Genomic DNA, 13,368 nt, shown 5'->3' on the forward strand with positions numbered 1-13,368 from the left:
GTGGGCCATTAGGATTGTCAGGCTGCAAAAGGAAGCGCGGTTACTGGCAGGTGCGACAGTTTACGACGTCGACATACGCCATAAGGCTCCATTCACATATAGGCATCTCAGATCGCGGGCAGAATCGCATTGCAAATTGCGGGACGCCTGTGCGATTCCTGTGACTTGCAATGGCACCCCAAACACGGTGCGATTTTACTGTGATTGTCGCCCGACGAATCAGGGTAAAATCACGCAAACAAAATTGCGGGACGCCTTTCGCCCAAAATAAGATCTTGTACTTTTTTTTGGGCAACAGGCGTCCCGCGAGTCTACGCTATTTTTTTGCGACACAATCGCTCCACGTCTGGGGTGCCATTACAAGTTACGGGAATCGCAGAGGCGCCCAGCGATTTGCAATAATTCGGGATCCAATTGGGCGTCTTGGATTCTGCCCGCGATCCAAGACGCCTAAATGTGAATGGAACCTAAACATAGCCGAGAGCTGCTTTGAACCTTGAGTGCGAAGGCCTAGCTGTGGCCAGCATCTGAGGTAAAAGTGCGCTCTGTAGACCGAGGTAATGGTTACCACATAACAGCAGCTCAATGTACGGCTGAGGAGAAGCCTTTCTTCAGACCTGAAGCGTGAGCACGGCTCGGAAAAGCTCGCAGCCTCGTTAATAATGTAAGCGGCAGCCATTCATATATTTAAGTCACTCTAACGACCGCCCTACCACAGCCGCCGCCGTTATCCTCCTTCATCTATAATTCACTCTCATCCATGTTGGAAACAAAAAAAAAAAAAAAGGGTGGGAACTTAAGGCAGAGCCATTCATCTCGGGTACCAAGGCAACCGGTGACCGCCCCCTGTTTAATAAGGAATACAGGCGGCGCTTTTCCATTGGTTTGCCCGCAGCGCCAATCCCAGCCGCCCGTTTCCACCGAGGGGGCAGGGGAATGGGACGACGTAGCCACGCCCACCACCACTCTGCAGCTGTCAATCAGCTGACGTCAGCGTGTGCTCTGCAGGTGCAGGGAGAAAGCTGCTGCATTGGTGCAATAGGGAGCCGAAGAAATATCGAGGGGTAAGAGCAAGGCTTTATTGTCCTTTATGTTGTGTTTGTGTACTGGACATGGAAAAGGGCGATCGTTTAAAGGGACACTTAGTATTGGCTTGCCTTTTTTTGTGCTGTATGCTGATGCTTGCTCGGATGCAGGATCTAACCTTCATTTGTCATGGAAGGATGCTGCTGGCGCTGTGGTCTGGGTTTTTCGCATTGCAAATCCATGAGCAGCCTTCATATGCTTGCATCAGATCACAAGCAAAAAAAAAAAAAAAATCCTGATTGCGTTTAGTATTATTCCTGGCTTTGTCTAATGGTGGGGGGGAGAGCAGATGATGATTCCATGATCAGCAGATCCATAGAGCTGGATGGAGATGAGGGATCTGCTGGGGGGCCAGAGACTTATTTGGTCATGGATGGGCTTCTATTGTCTCCTAGACATTTCTGGCATCCAAGGTTGTATGATATTTGATAGCACTAGGTTTATTTATACCATAGGTGTTAAAATGGACATGCTGAATAATTGATGCGCTTCATTTCATAGGCAATGCATTTTTTTCCCCTTAGATTATTTTACACTTTGGGGAGGGGGGATGAATCCTTGATTTCTGCCCCTCTGACATTGGGAGGTCCATATACTGTAGATGTCAAAGCTATATCATATGGTGCTGGAAAAGCCAGGCAATTCACATTTTGTTCACTAGCCAATTCTCCTCTCATTTGCTTTCCATGTAAATACAATACACCTGAGTTCTTTAATTAATGATTCATGTGCTTGCATGTTTTTGTGATTTTAATGAGTACACACACAGAAGGTTTCCGTAGCTTGCGTTTTCTTAATTTTTGGAACATTAGCCATATGCATTTATATACAGGGGAATGGACAAAGACTGGAGCAGCTGAGAAAGCAATCGGCTTTTAGCTTTCATTTTCAATCCTTAACTGAACATGCCGAAGCCAGAAGCTGATTGGTTGCCACGCACAGCTGCGCCAGTTTTAGTGATTTCCTCCCCATAGTATTTATATTGTATGATGTGTATAAATGAACACACTTCCATTCAGCTACTGAAATAGGTTGTGTCTATTGAAATGCTAAGGTGTACTTGCCAGACCTAATTAACACGATCTACTCTTTTACCATCCATGGTCATCCCTCCTATAAGAATAACCCCCCCATGTCTAGGCTGTACAAGGAAAAATGAAAACGTTTTATGTGAATCACGCTTTTGAAGAATCATCAGAAATAGCAAAAATGGGAGGCATGTGGTTTTTAAAAAAAAAAAAAAAAAAAAAAAAAAAAAGACAATGCCGTGCTCTATAATAGGCCACGTTGTAATTCTTCTTTTTATCGTTCAAACAATATCGTCTGTACCTACAGCCCTGCAGCTTCTTGGCTTTCACAGTCTGCACTCTTCTCAGCAGTAGGGCATGCCGAATTGTAATTTGCTATTGCTTGATGTCCCTCATCCACTGCAGTAATGGCTGAAAGCAATTCCAGATCAGCTTTTTGGTTATACCCAGTAGTTTCTCCTCCATTTAACAAGCAGGGGTTGTCTTTGGCTCAGCTTTCCGTTGTAGCATTGTAATAGACTATAGCACCTTGTAGATTGTAGCTAGTCTGAGTACGGTGTGGCCCATTAAAAGCTGATTGCTACTCAACATGACTATATTTTGCTGCCCCCTCTCTTGAAGACCTGTTCATTTAATTCTGTAGAAACCATGCACGTCATTCCTCATAGTTTTCAGTAGGGATGCACCGATCTGATATTTGGATCGGATATCGGTGCCGATATGGTCATTTTTAGATGGATCGGGGGATCGGTAACATTGGCCGATCCGGTTTTTGCTTGGTAACGGCTCAGCCATCCCTTACTAGGTGCAGTAGTAGTATGGGATGGGAGCCGCTACTTCCTGTATAGGTCCGGCTCACAGGCGGAGTGATATCAGATGCACTCCGCCTGTGAATGGAGGAGCCGTACACATGAAGCAGACGCTTGCTTTGTGTGTAGCTCCGGATCGGTTTCGGTATCGGCGATTTCACAACGCCAGATATCGGTGTCGGATCGGTGCATCCCTAGTTTTCAGCGAAAGGTTTGCACCTAAAGGAGTAGTACTGTACAGCCAAAGCTCATTTGGCTGTGCTTCTATGGATTACAAGAGTGCAGTTCATTCTGCACTCATGTAACCCATTTTCAGCAGACAGCGGGCTGGAGCCCACTGACATCACAGAGCCATATGGTTGGGATCCACCTAGATGCTTGGACCGCCACCCGACTCAGCCTCTCAGTGAGTCACTCCCACCCCCTCCACAGCCTAGCACTCCATTGAGCGTAGGCGACAGAGCAGAGAGCCGGTGACTGATAGTCACCGGCTCTCTGCTCCTGGAGCACTGAGTGATCAGAGGTGTTTGATCGCTCACTTCTCAGTCTTAGAGCCGGTGAGGGACCAACGCTTTATCCTCCTATATAAATATGATTTAAAAAAAAAAATACAAGAAACTTAACTTAATATTGTATGCTTCCCTTATTTTGGATTTGCCTTCCCAATCTGCTAGGGGAAGGGTGCCTTCACACAGGTGATTAGCAAACACAGCAAATTTCATCTGTAAAAACCTGTGGATTCATGTGTCTGGAACAACGTTTGTATGCAAAGAGCTGCAGCGCTCAGATCTGTGCAATGACAGGCTGACGGTGGCTGTAGCTATCCATCTATTCATGCAGCCAGCGATTAACTGCTGTGATGTGACTGCATCCAGCCACAATCATCTACCCCTGTCTGCAGGTACTCATTGAGCTGTGTGAACAGTTGCGTATCGCTACAGCCACTGTCAGCCTGTCATTGCATTATGTGGTCTGATAAGCTGCAGCTCTTAGCACACACCTGTCATTCCAGCCCATAGGAATCTGCAGATTTTTGCCACTGGAAGTTGCAATGTCTACTAATTCCCTGTGTGAATGCATCCTGAGGGCTCATTCATATAGCTGGCTTGGGGGGGGGGAGAGAGAAGTGTAGAGTTGTGCCAGGAAAAAAACTTTTCAGATTCAAACAAGCTCTAATGCTGGCCGTACAACTGTAAGGCCCCTTTCACACAGGCGGACTGACCGTTCAGATCCGCCTGTCCGTTTTTTTGGCGGATCTGAACGGTCCCCCATGCATTCCTATGGGGCATCGGATGTCAGCGGAGACATGTCTGCTGACATCTGATCCGTCAAATCTGGACGGATGGAAACCCTATTTTCCATCCGTCCAGCAGATCAGATGGGATCGAATGAGAACGGACCGACGGTCCGTTCCCATCCGATTTCCCCCATAGAGATGCATGGGGATGTGACAGCTGTGTCTCCGCACACAGCGCGGAGACACAGCTGTCATCCTGCTTAGCGGGGGATCGGCGACTCGATTCCCCGCTGAGAAAATTGGAATCCGACGGACGGATAGTGTGAAAGGAGCCTAAAATTTTATTCTTATGGACATTTTGAAAATTGGTATTGGTGGCATTCAATCTTGCCAACATTAGCTCAACTAATTTCGCTCTAAAACCCTTACATTTTGTCCAGACCTGCTACTTATATGGAATCCCAGATGTATTTAAACTGGTTTCTCTAGTGCTTAGACCATGCACATTACAATATGTAAGATTTTTCCCAAATAAAACCCACGTTCAAGGTAATAATGTTGTTTATGCTAAATGCAGTCTCCATTCAAGAAATAAAAAAAAAAAATACATTTTCCATTCTGCTCCTACATTTTCAATCTTCTTTTTTTATTGACATTTTCACCAAAAAAAAGGAAAAAACAGTTTATAGTATATATGCACATATCAGTGAAAATTACAAAGGTTGTGGATCCTCCACTGTATAAAGTACATACGAGTAAAAAAAGAAAAATGAAACCGGGAGGCGTAAACCAATAAACCTTACGGTTATGATGAGCTATGCTTTCTGTGAAGACAGCCCCAATCCTATATCAAGGGCGCATTTCCATACACATTTTAATCATCCTTCTCCTTCAAATTTTCTTGACACATTGGTAGAAAATGATTGTCGATTTGACTCTACTAACTATTAGAAAATCGAACAAGCGTTTCAAAAACGTCAATTTTGCAAACAAAATTTTACTAGAGTATGACCTTTTCACTGCTAGACACCAGTTATTTAGACATGATCACTATTTCTTCGTACATGCAATGACGTATTTAAAGAAGATATTTATTTTATAAATTGTTACATTTGTCCAGCGAGGACCAATGTATCTATACATATACCATACCTGGCTTATGTTCCTAGAAGCTGGAAATCACTGATTTCTCTGATTGGAGAGGTGGAGAGTTTGATGTCACAGTCCATCCTCTCCACCTTGTCCAATCAGAGAATGCTTTGCATTCATTCAGAAAAAGCAAAGCATTCTCTGAATGGTGCCTGTGTTGAGTGTCCAAACCTCCTGTATTCAAAATGCAGCTGCTGCTCAGCTTAGGACCCAGAAGCAAGTGGAAATCATTGGACTAGCAATGTCTTAAAATTCATGGAGACTTCCGATAGTTAAAAGACGTAATGGCTGGAAGTGACATTGATACCATATACTTCTCTCCATCCTCTCCTTAAAGCCATAGTAACAGGGGGAGAAGCTGTCCAGCAGTGTAAATTTTGGCAGCAAAATTCGATTTAATCCTAGTCTTCAGACTAAAATGCTATTTTAATTTTAGTCGTATTTTAGTCATCTGAATTTTTAGTTTGTCATATTTTAGTCAACTAAAATCTCCAGTACATTTTAGTCGACTACAAATCAAATGAGTTTAGGTAAATTGTAATGCAATATTTAAACATTTCTCTAGAATTTCCAAACTAATTATATACTTCTAGAGTAAAAATCGAATAATATGTTATTTATGGTAATAAGGTTTGAACATGCACTACAGACACAGATTTAGTCGTTGTGATATAGCGTCTTTATAAAAACCAAGTTTCATAAACAAGTTTTGCTTTTTGACAAAGAGAAGTGCAACTTTAAAACACAAAAAACGGTAAACTCTGTTGGCTGTTATGTCATTTCACATCTTACCTGAATATTTTGCCAACATTAATTATTGAGAAAAAAAATATAAGAAAAGCCTCTGCATGGAATTGTGTTGCCAATTTAGAAATATACAACAGAGTAGTGTTCATTTTTTTTTAATGTAAATTTTTGATTTAGTTTTAGTCATAGTCTTAGTCTGATGACTAAAATGCCATTTTAGTTTTAGTCGTATTTTGGTCATCTGAATTGTTTTAGTCGTATTTTAGTTGACAAAAATATTTTAGTCGACTAAATTAACACTGTTGTCCAGCTTTCTAGTCAGATAGCCAGTGCATGCACAGTGAATAAATCACACTAGGCAAACAGGACTTTGAGAGCGGTATTGATGTGGTGCAGCTTCCAAGTCCTGACAATGCCATTTGTAGTAGAGTTTTGTCAATCTAGAAGCTGAAATAAGACCATAAGCATGTAAATGGCAGGTTCTTTGATAGCTCACTTTCTTTTTTATTTTTTGCGATCTTTATCTCGCATTTTTAACAAATATGCAGTATTCACCTCCACATTCAATATTTTACTTTGATGAATTGACTTCTTTATTATCCCATGCAATTTTTCTCGAAAAATGGGTCTAGTGACCTTTGTATCGCATTCAGTAACCTTTAGTGAATTGGCCTCTTTGCTCTCTCTTCCTGTCAGCATGTTTTATTGCCAACACATTTACATGCAGCACCACAAATTTGGCCCCTAGTACAGCCGTTCTCTTTCCCAGTCTGCTTTAAGAGAAATAGTAAGAACCTTACATCTGGTACTTCACCATAACTGCATCTAAAAATATTAATTTAAAGGAGATGTACCACCAAAGCTGGTTTGGCTGCAGGTCTCCTATGAATCATAGGAGTGCAGTTCGTTCTGCACTCCTATGACCCCTTTTCAGCAGAGAGATGTCTGAAGTCTGCTCTCCGCTGCTGTCACCGAAGTCGTTCCATGCACCGCATCATCACGGCCATGGAGTCGGGATCTGCTAGATGCCTGGACTGACACCCGGCTCAGCCTCTCAGCGAGCCCCTGAGAGCCTGAGTCAGCCGCTCCCTGACCCTCCACTGCCCAGCACTCCAGTGAGCGAGGAAAGGGCAGAGCAGAGAGCTGCTGACTGACAGCCGGTTCACACTAGTGCGGCTGCGGCGATCGCATTTAATGTCGGAGCGCACTGCTCCTTCATTACATGCGATCGGCTGTGCAGTGCGAGTTTAGCCATACACTTTGTATGGCTAAATTCGCACCGCACCTGCAGCAAAGACGCACAGGACCCTTTTTGGCAGCCGCATCAGGATCGGATCGCACAGCGGTTCACACTTGTGCGATCCGATCCTGTGCGAACTGCAAGATCGCACTGCGATATGCAATGAAACTGGGGGTGTCGTTAAGATTACATTGACACCCCCAGCGTATCGCATATGGAAGTGTGAACTGCCGGGGGTGCGTTTGCGATGCGGGAACAGGCTGCGGATTCGCAGCCTTCCCGCATCGCATAAGTTTGAACTGGGGCTGACAATCAGCAGCTCTCTGCTCAGGGTGCTGTCAGAACCGAGTGATCGGCAGTGTTCGATCACTCGGTTGTCAGTGCAGAGGCGACGGGGGACAGATGCAGCATCCACCTAGGTAAGTATAAATGGGCAATAACACCAAACCCCATACTTCTCTTTTAATGTTTTATTGAATACCTTAATTTGTGTCTTTTATATCTGACTTTGGTAAAATGGTCTAAAGGGCAACTCCAGCTATTCCTTGGAAAGATTGTCCCTGTACTTCCTGTTCTGAGAGATACAAGAGCAAATGTCCACAAAGTGAAAAGAAATCCTACTTTCCACCCATTAAGAGAAATCCCTTCTGTTGTTCCAATGAAAAAAATCCTAAGAACCTACAGAAAGTTGAAGTAAGCTTTTCAGATGGGGATGTACCCTGCAATAAAAAACCTCACAGAAGTCCTCTCCTTTTCAGGCTATCAAAAAAAAAGTTCAACTAAAACACATTTACCCCTTGGGGATGAAGGGGTATGCCAAAAGAATAACTGTACTTTCAGAGATCCTTTTAAACCATTTGTGACCCTAAAAAAAATAAAAAATCCTTTTCCTTTAAAGCATGTTATACAGCACAGTGCTTGTGCTGTGTAATTTGGCCCCCCATAGGCTTCTTTCACATGGTCCGCCGGATCTGTGCTGCTCAGTGGGGGATCGATACACAGATCCCCCGCTGAACAGGCAGGTGACAGCTCCCTCTCTGCACTGTGTGTGGAGAGGGAGGTGTCGGAGCCCCATGCATCTCTATGGGGGGAATCGGATGAGAGTGGACCGCCTGTCCGCCTATCACCTGAAATACCTGGTTGATCCTGCCTGGTTCCGCCCTCCTCTCTGTAAGCTGACCACGGTTTATCATGGCTGCTGAGCCCTGACACCGTGGTCAGTTTACGTGCCTCCGTCTTCCCGCAGCTCACCTATGTTCTCCTCTCCCTCCCCTTCCTCCGTGCCTGTAGGCTTCGATTTGCTCCCCGGCTCTCCCCTCCTGCTGGTAAAATAAAGGAGTGTTTTGACTGATTGAGTAAACGATGTGGCCCAGTGCATGTTTTTTTGAAAAACATCAGCCGCTATATACCTTATTTCATAGTCACGCTCATGTGACCAGGCCGACACGCTGCCTGCTGTAGCTGTCAGATCAAGAGAGGGAAGAGGCCGCCAGTCACATGAGCGCCTAGCGGCACTATAAAATAAGGTATATAGCGGCTTATTTAAAAAAATATAGAAAAAAAAACATACGCTGGGGCACATCAGTTACTGTAACAGAGGAGATTGTAGCACAAAAATGTATTTTATTAAAAAATCAGGACCAGGGACAGTACTTAAATTTAATGTCCCTTGTGCTGGTGCCAACTCCTCTCAGGTTAGTACCTTATTAACCACCTCAATAATGAACACTTTTGTTTAATCACCACCTATTTTTTTTTATTTTTTTTATTTTTATTTTTGCCATATAAACGAGAAAATACTGACCTATTTGGAAAAAATGTTTTTCTTAACGTCTGTTATACAATTTTGCAAATAATCTTTCTTCATAAATGTATGCCAAAATGTATTCCACATTTCTTTGGTAAAAATACTCCAAATTAGGGATGCACCGATACCAGTTTATTAAGACCGAGTACTGATACTTTTTCTCAAAAACTTACCTATACTAATTATCTATGCCTATTTTTAGGCCCTGTTCACACTTGAGCGTATTTTAGCTCGTAAAACGCTAATCTCTGAAGTCTCAAAACGCCCAACAAGCAAAATCCCATTCATTTCAATGGCCCCTGTTCACATATGAGCGTTTTGTTGCCTGAAGCTCAAAAAAAGTACACGAGCTTCTTTTTTAGCAGATTACCAGCGTTTTTGTTAGATGTCAATGCCTGCCTCCAAACACCTAAAAAAAATGCCTGAAAACGATATCTTCAGGTGTGACTGGAGAATTAGTCTGTAACAGTTTTTTGTTAGGGCTCGTTCACCTTAAACATGCATGACAACTGATGAAAAAACCACACAGATTTCACTTGCAGAGACATCAATTTCACATTAGGCTTCTTTCACATGGTCCGCCTCCGTAGGCGGATCTGTGCTGCTTAGCGGGGGATCGATACACAGATCCCCCGCTGAGCAGGCAGGAGACAGCTCCCTCTCTGCACTGTGTGTGGAGAGGGAGGTGTCAGAGCCCCATGCATCTCTATGGGGGGAATCGGATGAGAGTGGACCGCCTGTCCGCTCTCATCTGATCCGATCCTCTGGACGGATGGAAAATAGGGTTTCCATCCATCCAGATTTCACGGACATGATCGGATGCGGGTGTCAGCGGACCTGTCTCCGCTGACATCCGCTGCCCCATAGGGATGCATGGGGGATCCGATCAGATCCGCCTAAAAAACTGACAGGCGGATCTGATCGGATCGCTCGTGTGAAAGGACCCTTAGGCTTCATGTGTGTTTCTGTGAGTTTTTACAGCCTGTTCACATATGTGCGCTGGCTGCAGTGCAATTTGAAAGCGAGTCCTGTGCTATTTCAGTCTGGTTCAGGGGCAATTTCTAATCTCATACGCTACAATTCACATTGAAATCACACCTGAATCACTGAACGAAATTGCACTGGACCAGGCTTTGAAATCAAACTGCAAACCATCGTGCTCATACACTCACTGGCCCCTTTATTAGGTACAGCTGTTCAATTGCTTGGTAACACAAATTGCTAATCCGCCAATCGCATGGCAGCAGCTTAATGCATTTAGGCATCTAGACGTGGTGAAGATAACTTGCTTATGTTCAAAATGAGCATCAGAGTGGGAAAGAAAGGGGATTTAAGCAGACTTGTATAAAGTACTCGAAATTTCTACTTGAGTAAAAGTACAAGTGCTCGATCAAAAAATTACTTGAGTGGAAGTGCTCGCAGAAAAAGTTACTTAAGTAGAAGTACTAAAGTATTCAACATTTTTTTTACTTAAGTATTGCAAGTAGTTTTTTCAAAAAATTTGCTACTTAAGTACTAAAAGTAAAAAGTACCAGTAGTTTTGAAAAAAAATTTCTACTCAAGTACTGAAAGTAGAAGTACAAGTACTGTGTTATGTAGTTATTAAAGAAATAAGTCAAAAGTTTGAACATCATATTGTTTTTATTATTTCAAATGATTTATTTAAATGATTAACCTGTGTTTGTTAGTAGTTTCTTGATGCACTTTAAGCGCTGTAGCACCATTTATTTGTTTGTTTCATATTTTCTTTTTATTGGAAAGATTTGGTATAGCAGCTTTTATTATACACAGCCTTTATTTTCGTATGCGCTGATTTACAAATGACATTATACACATTTTTTTGAGCTTTATGCAACCTACCATCTACTGTTCTGGCAGTGGTAATTTTTTTAAAAGTAACGAGTAACTATGCAGCACAAAAAAAAAATACTTGAGTAGAAGTATCGAAATCATCGAAAAAATGTAGTGAAGTAAAAGTAGAAGTAGGAGAAAAAAATTCTACTCTAGGAAAGTACAGATACCGCATTTCGGTACTTAAGTACAGTACTTAAGTAGTTCTACTTCGTTACTATACATCTCTGGATTTAAGTGACTTTAAACATGGCATGGTTGGTGCCACGTGCTGGTCTGAGTATTTAAAAAAAAAAAAACGCTGATCTATTGTGATTTTTACGCACAACCATCTCTAGGTTTTACAGAGCATGATCTAAAAAGAGAAAATATCTAGTTGTGTGGTGAAAAATGCCTTGTTGATGTCAGAGGAGAATGGGCAGACTGGTTTGAGATGATGGAAAGGTAACAGTAGCTCAAATAACCACTCGTTACAACCAAGGTATGCAGAATACCTTCTGTGAACGCACAACACATCGAACCTTAAAGCAGATTGGCTACAGCAGCAGAAGACTACACTGGGTGCCACTCCTGTCAGCTAAGAACAGGAAACTGAGGCTACAATGCGCACAGGCTCACCAAAATAGGACAATAGAAGACCTGGAAAAATGTTGCCTGGTCTGAGTCTTGATTTCAGCTGCGACATTCAGTTAGTTGGGTCAGAATTTGGCGTAAACAACATGAACGCATGTATCTATCCTGCCTTGTGTCAACTTCTCAGGCTGGAGGTGGTGGTGTAATGGTGTGGGGTATATTTTCTTGGCACACTTTGGGTCCCTCAGTACCAATTAAGCATCATTTAAATGCCACGGCCTACCTGAGTATTGTTGCTGACTGTGTCCATCCATTTATGACTACAGTGTACCCATCTTCTGATGGTTACTTCCACCAGGATAATGCACCATGTCAAATATCCTCTCAAACTGGTTTCTTGAACATGACAATGAATTCAATGTACTGATAACGGTATTGTTGCAAATCTAACCCAAATCTGTGTATATTATTTATACAATCATGGTATACTGTATATATTTGAAAAATGTCATCTTATCTGATGTACTTACTATCAGTTTTTCATTTCTCAAAAGCCCTAAGATGCCAGGACAGTACAAATACCCCCCAAATGACCCATTGTTTGGGAAGTAGACAGTCCAAGATATTTAGAAAGCCACAAATTTTTGGAAATAAAGAAATTAAATAAAATTAATATTTTTTTCACAAAGTAGTAATTTTAACAAATTATGTCTCACAAACCGCATAGGCATACCTAGACTTATGCCCCAAAACACAATCTGCTATGCCTCCCGAGTATGGGGATGCCACATGTGTGAGACCTTCACATCACCTTTGGGCTTTCAAGGAGCATAGATTTTGCACTTTTATTTCCTGACTACTTATGACATTTTTGGAGACGCTGGAGCACCAGGACAGTGGAAACGCCCACAAAATGACACCATTTTGGAAAGCAAACACCAAGGTACTTTCCAAAAGGCAAAACGAGAAAATGTAATTTTATTTTGTCACATGTTTTTTCGAAAATGCAGAAAAGTAAATATAAAAGGGAATTTTTTTTTTTTTTTTTTTTTTAAATGCAGTTGTAAATTTCTAACTCATACAGTGCCTTGCAAAAGTATTCACCCCCTTGGCATTCTTCGTGTTTTGTTGCCTCACAACCTGGAATTAACATGGATTGTTTGAGGACCTGCATTAGGGATAGACTGATATGGTTTTTTTCAGGGCCAATACCGATATTTTGGTCACAAACTATTGGTCTCGGCCGATATTTTGTACATTTAAAGTTTTGAAAAATAAAGACAATTTTTGACACAAATCTGGCACTGCACATGTTAATGTTTGTTTGTTAACATTTTTAACATTAAAGGCTTGTTCTTCACACCTTACCTTCATGAAAACTGATTTGAGAACCGCACAGCTTTCACTTGCAGGTACATCGGTTTAACAGCATGTGAACAAACGAGTCATAGAAGAGTAGACAACTGTGAAAAATAAAGTGCTGAGAAAATAACTAAAGGCTTCCCAAAAAATTTTTTACATAAACTGCTGCAGTATTGCACTCACTGTCTGCAATGATTAAATCTAGTAGCTGCAGTGCAAAAGACAGTGGACTGGACACTAGTACTACTCAATTTCAATACTCCCAGTTAAGTAGAACAATATTATAGTGCAGAAAGCATAACATTTCAGTATGTTCACCAGTTAAACGGATTCTGTTTTTTTTTTTTTTTCATATATTGCTGCGACTTCACTAAAAACATGCTCACTTGGTACCGAGGAAGGAGGAGCAGAAAGGTATCTTCTAGCATGAGAAGCAAGTCTTTTTTAGGGTGCCTCATTTTCTTTCCACCACTGAAGAG

The 13,368-nt window shown here is 42.2% G+C and overlaps 1 protein-coding gene across 1 annotated transcript in view; it reads left to right on the forward strand.

Moving 5' to 3' along the window:
- The first annotated feature begins 913 nt into the window (after window positions 1–913).
- The window catches only part of RAB3A (RAB3A, member RAS oncogene family), a 114,948-nt gene continuing 102,493 nt past the window's right edge, over window positions 914–13,368 (forward strand). Inside the window, exon 1 of the mRNA XM_082260817.1 lies at window positions 914–1,064. The gene's annotated coding sequence lies outside the window, so the exon portion shown is untranslated. The remainder of the gene's footprint in view (window positions 1,065–13,368) is intronic.

Source organism: Pelophylax lessonae (assembly GCF_965119305.1).
Source record: "Pelophylax lessonae genome assembly, chromosome: 1".
NCBI lineage: Eukaryota > Metazoa > Chordata > Amphibia > Anura > Ranidae > Pelophylax > Pelophylax lessonae.